The 8,294-nt window shown below is 30.5% G+C and overlaps 1 long non-coding RNA gene across 2 annotated transcripts; it reads right to left on the bottom strand.

The window, feature by feature from the left end:
• Positions 1-582: 582 nt before the first annotated feature.
• Positions 583-7,559, bottom strand: LOC114311551 (uncharacterized). Of its 2 annotated transcripts, none has more exons than XR_014345223.1 (6): positions 7,404-7,559; positions 7,134-7,174; positions 3,850-3,959; positions 3,184-3,311; positions 1,244-1,323; positions 583-783 (listed from the first exon to the last, which is right to left on the bottom strand). It is a non-coding gene; the product is annotated as an uncharacterized LOC114311551 (long non-coding RNA). The 2 variants fall into 2 exon arrangements; XR_014345222.1 differs by having other exon boundaries at positions 3,184-3,264; positions 7,404-7,541.
• Positions 7,560-8,294: the final 735 nt, after the last annotated feature.

Here is an 8,294-nt window from a genome sequence, read left to right as displayed (position 1 = left end):
TTCCTCACCGGGTTCGTCATTGAATGTTTGTCACCAAAAATCACCGTGAGAAAAAATAATTTTGTCACCAATAAAATTACTTTAGTGACGAAAATTTTTGTCAGCAACCAAAAATCATCATTTTCGTCACCAAATAGTTATTCAGTACTGTATGTATAACTTTAGTTGACGAATAAATTTGTCACACATGTTGATTATTGATGAGGAAATAATTTCGTCATAGTAAGATGTAAAGTTGACAAAATTTTTCATCTCCAAAAGTCAGACATGGGTGATGAAATACATTTTGTGGCAAAAATATATATACATGAGGAAATTTTTAGTCACCAAACAACAAAATCAATGAAAACTTTCATACATAAGTTACGATAAATTTTGTCGCAAAAAATATTTCTTAGCGACGAATAATCAATTTGTCATACTAACAAGTATAGATGACGAAAAAAATTATCACTAAACTTGTTCCGTATTTTATATTTCAATTTAAATTATTATTTCATAAATATCCCTACTCATATCACAACAGCCTTTTAAATGTATTAAGAAATACACTAGCTATTATACAGCACTCCACACAAAAAATTCACTAAACAATTTATATTATAAATCAAAATATATCCATCAAACAAATTTAATAATAATCCATTAAGTATAACAAAAGAAAAAAAAAATATCATAGCAAATCTTGATTTGCAACTAGAACTAAGTATCAGTTCAGAAGAAAAAAAATTCAAACTTAATCTTGATTTGCAAGTATGCTTCCAAACGTCATCAAAAACCAATCTGCAAAGAAAATAAACAAGAAAAACATTAATGTATTATCAATTACATCTAAACTCATATATAAATAATTTTATTTTATAAATGAATTTAGTAAAAATGCATATAACAATCCAAAACTTCAAAGAGTTGAGATGATCCTTGATGATAAGCAACACAGATAATAGAAGATGCCAAAAGATTGCAGCAATACCATGTATCACTAGCACTAATGCCAACAAGAACCAGAGAGAATTACAAGACATGTTTGACACAAACTAATCAGCCCACGATTTTTATCGGAGTTACCATTTTCATTTAAATCTAAATATTTTCCTGTTTTATTTTTAACCTCAAAGAGGTAAAGAAAAAGTCCAAACACACACATGCAAGCAAACATAAAAACAAAAACAAACACGCATGAATAGATATTGAAATAAAACACGATTAGACCTCCAAACAGTTTGGGTTAATTATATCTCACCACAGTTTATGCATTGCAGATGCACCAGTGGCAAGAGATATGCAAGGAAGGTCCTCTCCCCAGATTTCATTTGCTCGATCCTAATAATAAAACAATTCACATCAGAATATTTTCGACATACCACCTCGAAATTCCAAAAAATAATAAATAAATAAAAAGAGCGAAACATGGCCTTGTCAAAATTAGTAAACGCAACTGTATCAATGCTTGGTAGAACCTCAAAAACCAACAATCCTTTCCATGATCACTAAACAATTTTAGAGATTGGAATGAATGTCTTAATCAACTGGAATTCCACAAATCCTGCAAAGCCAATTAGATGTCCTGTTTTTCCTTATTTTCATTCTTATGTTGATCAAATGAATTTATTATGAAGAAAAAAGTATCATAACATAATTTATTATAAAATGAAGCAATAATTAAACCACTACAGCTAAACACTTGTTATGATAAGGATATGGCTTTAAAAAAGGGGTTATTTACTGAAAGCCACCTTTCTGTCTAATTATTAAACTCAACCCTACGTTGTCATTATTATGTTGATCAAATGAATTTATTCACGATTTTGAGTTGTGAATTACGAGGAACACTCCACTCAATAATTTATTCCACTTTTTTATTTATAATATTAAATCTGGGTCTGCTGTAGGAAACAGAAGGATGCCTTACTTGAAGATAGGCCAGAAGAGACTAAAAAATCAATAGAAAAAACAAAAAACAAAAAAAATCCTTGCTGGACCTATCTCTGTGACAGGCCCGGTGCTAAATGTCAGGTTGCCTCCAAACCAATGTTTTAAAAACCGGACCGGTGAGCGAACCAGAAAAGGGATCGGGTGGACGGGTCACCAGTTCAACCGTCGGGTTGAACCGGAATCGAACCGTGACGTAATAAATATATTAAAATTATATTTAAATAAAAATATAACTCATAAAATTATAAATTAAAAATATTAAAAATATTAAATTATCTTAAATATTTGTCCTAATATTTTTTTTACTAAAAAATATAATAATATATTTTAAAATATTATTAATTTCAATTTTAGAAGATGAAATCAAATATTTAATATTCCCTCCATATGATTTTAATTCAAATAATTTGATTGAAATGAGAGCAAAAATTTTGGAGGGATATCAAAATTTCAATATTCCCTCCAATACATTTGATTGAATCCCACATGGATTTCTTGAGTCTTTTTGAAAGAATTTATTTCTTATAAATAGGTGAAGACTTTCACAATAATTTCATCAAGCTCTTAATGGGATTCCTCACAAGAGGAGACCCTTGAAAAAGAGTTTTAAATTAAAATTTTCTTATATTCTTATATTATATTATATATATATATATATATATATATATATATATATATATATATATATAAAATAAGAAGGAAAGAAAGAAAAGAAAGAAAAACTATAAAAAAAAAAGAACCGGACAGCCCGGCGAACCGGCTCCGGGTCCGATTTTTAAAACCTTGCTCCAAACAACATAACAACTCAAATATGTGCTAAGTAAATTGCAAGGCAATACCAGTAAGATGTGAACCAAACTTTAAGTTAAAATGATGTCAAATGTATGTTGAAAAAAAAGAAAAAAAGAAAAGCAAATAAAGGAAAAGAAAAAAACAAAAAAAAAAAAGATTTGTAGAAAATACGAGAGATATAGTTCCTGAACTCAAGGTTTTGTGTGTTTAATGACTTGATTGAGTTTAATAGATTTTTATAACCAAAATATTCACAAATTTCAGGAAATGGTATACTGTCACAGTTATACATTAGAGGTTCAAGGGAATGTCTCAGGAAGACAGATCACTGGTCCAGGAATATATGACATGACAAATGTCAAGATCACAGAGAAAACAGAAGCATATAGTTTTGCCAAACACTTAAATACACCATTATTAGGAAAAGTAGGAAAAACTAAGTGTTTTCAATATGACCTTCAAACGTCTGAACATGGTAGCAGAGTTGTTCCATGTACCATCAAGCAAAACAAAGTGCAGAGTTGTATCTCCATTTGTCTGTTCCATGTACCATCAATCAACATGAAAATTACCACCTTGTTGAACTGAAATAAGAAGTAAGAAATTGCTCATTAATTAGAGCAAAGCTACATTAATGACACACAGCAAAAAGAAAGAAAAAAAAAGGAAAGAAAAGATCCTACAAAATGAATTAAAATTTTCTGTCAATTATCTTGTCAGTTCTCACAATGGACCAAGAATAAAGTCTGGCATGATGGGCAAGGCTTGATTCAAAAAATGGTCAGAGATAGAGCGAACTGCAAAGTAGAGTTCAAATAGACAACTCCTAATGGTCATAATAGGGCTTTCTTGGAATTAAAATGAAAATCAAAGACCTTCATTTTCACATAATCCATTTGATAGGCCAAGATTGGAAAAAAAAATTTGGGCCTATTTTTCTTTAATAAAGTTACAGCCCAACATCATTTTCAAAATTTTGTCGCAAAAGGTCACAAGAGATAAGGTGCTCATGTACATAGTATATGAGGAACTTTTTCCCATAAAATATATTTGCAAATGTATGAAAAGACAATCAGCATGATTCATGATTTTTCAAATTAAAAAAGAAAAAGAAAATAATACCATGTTCAGTTTGCATTCTTGACCTGGTGAAGAATCTTGACTAAAGGTATCATGAACCAACTTTGTTGGTGCATTCTTGTTGGGATAAAGGCACCAAACCTTGTCTTTCACTGAAATCAATGTAGAATGCAATCAGAATTTTGTCATTTTGAAGGAATGGATACTAAGAAAACACCAACTGAGTCCAAGAATCATGGCCAACAAATATATTTGAAACACATTCATGTAATAAATGACACCTGATGATTGCAGTTAAATTAAAAAAAGTGAATTCCACAATACTACAACTGTAGTATGCATTACTGATGCAAATATTAAGCAGGGTAAGTATAGGAAGTATTATAAGTGACCGCGAAGCCAGACTCAAGATCTAATATAGTTATTTGGTAAGATTCTAACTCAGAAATTGCCTAGGAAAATAATTGTTAATTTCTTAATATTGTTTTATGTTTTTCTTAAACTTTTAAATCGGGCAGTTCTATAATTTTGTATTTTGGGCCATAAATTTGGCTATCAGAATGGACTGTTTTTTTGTGGGTTGATTTATGTAGTTTAAGTCATGTTTAATAGATCAGTCAAAACTTGCAAGCTTAACTGCATTCCACATTATTTGTTCAAGCTTAGGAATGCCATAGAGGCACAAAGTTGCAGCTTGAACACCAAATACTTGCCATAACAACTTCCCTGTGTTGTTCTATCGTAGAAAATTCGGCCAAAAGAGACTGTTGTCGGTGACCCTTGAAAAAAACTAAAATTAAATGTAGATGAAATGATTAAATAAATCAAACCTTTGGGTGCATATACAACTAGAACCGAATGCCATGCCAGAGAGAGCAGGGTATGAGTTTAGAGCACATGAAATCTTCTAGAGGAAGCTAGCACTAGAAACTTGTAAACATTTAAAAGTAAATAACTCTTCTGCAATACATAAAGTTTACTTTGATTTCATGTAAAGTTTTAGGAGTACTAAAGAAGACATCATATTACCTAATGAAACATTTTTGTTTGATAAGGAAACCACATGCCTTCTAGCAAAGGTAATCCATACTACCTAGCAAGCGACATGTTATTTTCATAGTTTTATTTGAATAGGTCATTGCGAAGTCACATACCAGTGGAACTTATAATTGGTGAACATATGCCAGAAATGGTGATACCCTGATTCTACGTGGATGTGGTGATAAATGCATATGTCTGAATCGGCATAACTAAATGGTGTAGCGATTATGTTTGCATGGAGATGAGCCCCATACATACTATTACTAGCAAATTTGAAAATAATAGTTGTTGTATAAATTTAGAAGCTGCTTTAAATAGCCTTTTTGAACAACATATGTAAGTAAGGGTTGTGGGATTAGCACCTTCATATAGTTATTAAATGAGGATGTAATCATCATTGTATTTATACACATTTCCTTTTTGGTAGATAAAGTATCCATGTGTCAGACGCAAGGGGGACGTTCTGTTATTGTGTCTGCCACACCAAGTTTCATAGTCTTCTAATGTATCATAAGATAGAACCATGGGAAATCCCTTATCAAGACCTTATTTATTCAATTCCATATTAGAAACACATGGCTATAGATTCCAACCACATAGCCAACTGTATATGAATTTGTCTTAAATGTGACTAGTTGCTTTAGGTCAATATCATTAGCTGGTTATATACATGTCTTCATATACTGGAATCAAGTATTTTTTACTACTATGTAGCAGTAACACTGTCATATTGGTAAGCTGATGTTTGTGGTTGATCTTAAGAGGAACTAAGTTTCTTAATATCTCGACTGTTAAAACAATGTTTCTGTTTACATCTTTGCACATCCCTCCCTTTTATTGCCACTGCTGCTGGTATGCTAGCCTAGCATTTTAAGAATGGGATGATCTAGTGGTATGATGTGATTATGCGATTCACTAGAAACATGTGAATTATATTATATTTTGTTAAATTGAGATTATAATGGGCTTCTAATACTTATCAAAAGAAAAATTAAAAATAAAAAAATAAACAAATTAGACTTTGCTATTGAATGATAAACTTTATTATTTGACACGAGTGGGCCTCATCCATCGTGGGAGTAAGGGTTGTAAATTCATCAAAAGATAATGTGGATTTACCAATTTCCTTTGTTGTTGTTTTTATTCAGGAAAATATATGAATCAAAACTATTAAATATTCCAAGATCAAGTTGATAGTTGTAGTTTTGTGGTCGAAAGAATGCTTTACTGGCAGTTAATTTTGACTTATCTTTTCACTTTTCTTGGAATATCATTTGGTGGAATATCTTTTTGAACCTCTATCATTTGGGCATGTAGTTTTATACTATGGTATTCATTGCAAGTTCAAATTCTGATGTATGGATTACTCAATTCAACTCAACTCAACAAGCTTTAGTTCTAAATTATGTAGGAACTATTTTTCAAAAATATGTTTTTTTTTTTTTTGTATGTTTCTATAAATGATGAGTAGTGTTTGAACTAATAATGGCCAACTTGAAAATTTAATCACGAGAGTTTTGCTATTTCATCCCCAAGTCTTGTTTTTGACTCTTTGAATTCAAAATTCATAAATTTAGTTAGTGTACATTTCATTGTCAAAAAAACAAAAGAACTGGCATCTTTTTGGTAGATTTGGTGGTTTCAATTCTACATATTCGATTCTCTAAAGAAAAGCTTGTTAGATGGTTTCCTAACGTCTACAGATATTTCAAGGACAGTAAAAAATTTACTTTTAATCTCAACATTTAGTTTCTCAGTCCTAAAATTTTCATCTAGGGATACATGATGGAATAGGGACAAATTCATATTAACAATAGATTGAGTGATTGTACACATGGAACAACTTTTTTTTTTTTTTGCCCTTTCTAGTTACATAAATACACACACACACATTCAATACTTAGGTTACCCAATGCCAATATTATAGAACTATAGAAAACCAAATCCCAGAAAGGAAATAATTAAGTTACCCAACCTTCATTTTATTAAACAACTTCTAGCTAATCCAAATGAAGGAGCATCTCGAATCACATTGAAATCTTTTCTGCATTATTGCACCAAAAACTCTCTAGGAAAAAAATACATTTTAGATATAATGTATTTTATCTTTTTAGTCTCAATGGGGTACATAGTGTTTGAGACGTAAAATTTGCCAACAACCCCGTAGTTTATCAATAAAAAAAAATTAATAGATATATTCAATTTGATGTACAACCAAAAAGAATGATAGGGAAGAAGGGAAATAGAACGAACAGGAGAAGAAGAAGGAGAAGAGAGGGACATACCTATTTCAATCATTGGTAATGAAATTTCAAGCTTTCACAATCTAAAAAAAGAAAAAACAAGAAATTACATATTCCTTCAATCGTTTTATAGAAACCCATTTCAATCATTGATTCATTGATTTCATATAAATAAAAACCCTACAACATAACAAAATAAACCCTAGAGCTAGAGGGAAATGGGGAAACAGAGAAACATAGAGAGAGAGAGAGAGAGAGAGAGAGGGACAAAGATAAAGAGAAAAAGAGAAATAGAGAGAGGAAGAGAAAAACCTCAATGTTGAAGCAATGTGATGTGAGCGGCGGCGGCGATGTAATGATGTTCGACGGTGGAAGATCGACAATGCGCAACGGTGGAAGACCGACGGTGACTATGAACGGCGAATCAGCGATGGTGAGTCTAAGAGAGACAGAGAGAGCAAGAGACTGAACTTGTTTGAGTGTATGTAAAGATGGAAAAATATGAAAAAATAAAAAATAAAATTAAATCATAATTAATAAATTTGGTGGTAATGTGAAACTATTCCCACCCAAAAATAAATGTGTGTTTTATGAACGTTTTTAGTCGCCAAATTTACTTGTTAAAAATATAATTTGTTGTACTTAGAGAGAGATATGAGAGGAAAACTGATAAACATAACAAAATTAGTAGTCTTTTTTTTTTTTTCATTGCCACCTAATTTGTCAAAATTTTCTTTCCAAAATTAGTGACAAAATAATTTCCTCACTAAAAGGTCTCAAAATATCAAAAATTATTAGTGAAAAAAATATATTTGTCACCAAATAATCTTAAAATATTTAAAATCAAGTTTTTCAAAAATATATATATATATATAAAATTATTGGTGTCAAAAATATATTCCTTATTAATAATTTTATAATTGGTGACAAATTTTTTTCTCACCAAAAGTCTCAAAATTTTGGCGCCACCAAAAAAACTTAGCGGGAAAACCTTCGATGACGAAACTTAATTTTTCCTCACCTGAAAGAAGTATTTATTGACGAAAATAAATTTGTCACCTATTATTTTTATTTTTTTATTATATGTGACAAAATTTTATAATTCATCACAAATTATTCTTATTTAGTGACGAAATTTATTTTCTTCACTACTTTTCGTCACCATAGGTTACTTTTGTTGTATGATCTAGTGAACATGAATTT

The sequence above is a fragment of the Camellia sinensis genome, chromosome 11 (assembly GCF_055761805.1).
Source record: "Camellia sinensis isolate YWXY chromosome 11, ASM5576180v1, whole genome shotgun sequence".
Taxonomy (NCBI): Eukaryota; Viridiplantae; Streptophyta; class Magnoliopsida; order Ericales; family Theaceae; genus Camellia; species Camellia sinensis.
This window is presented reverse-complemented; position numbering and strand designations above follow the sequence as displayed.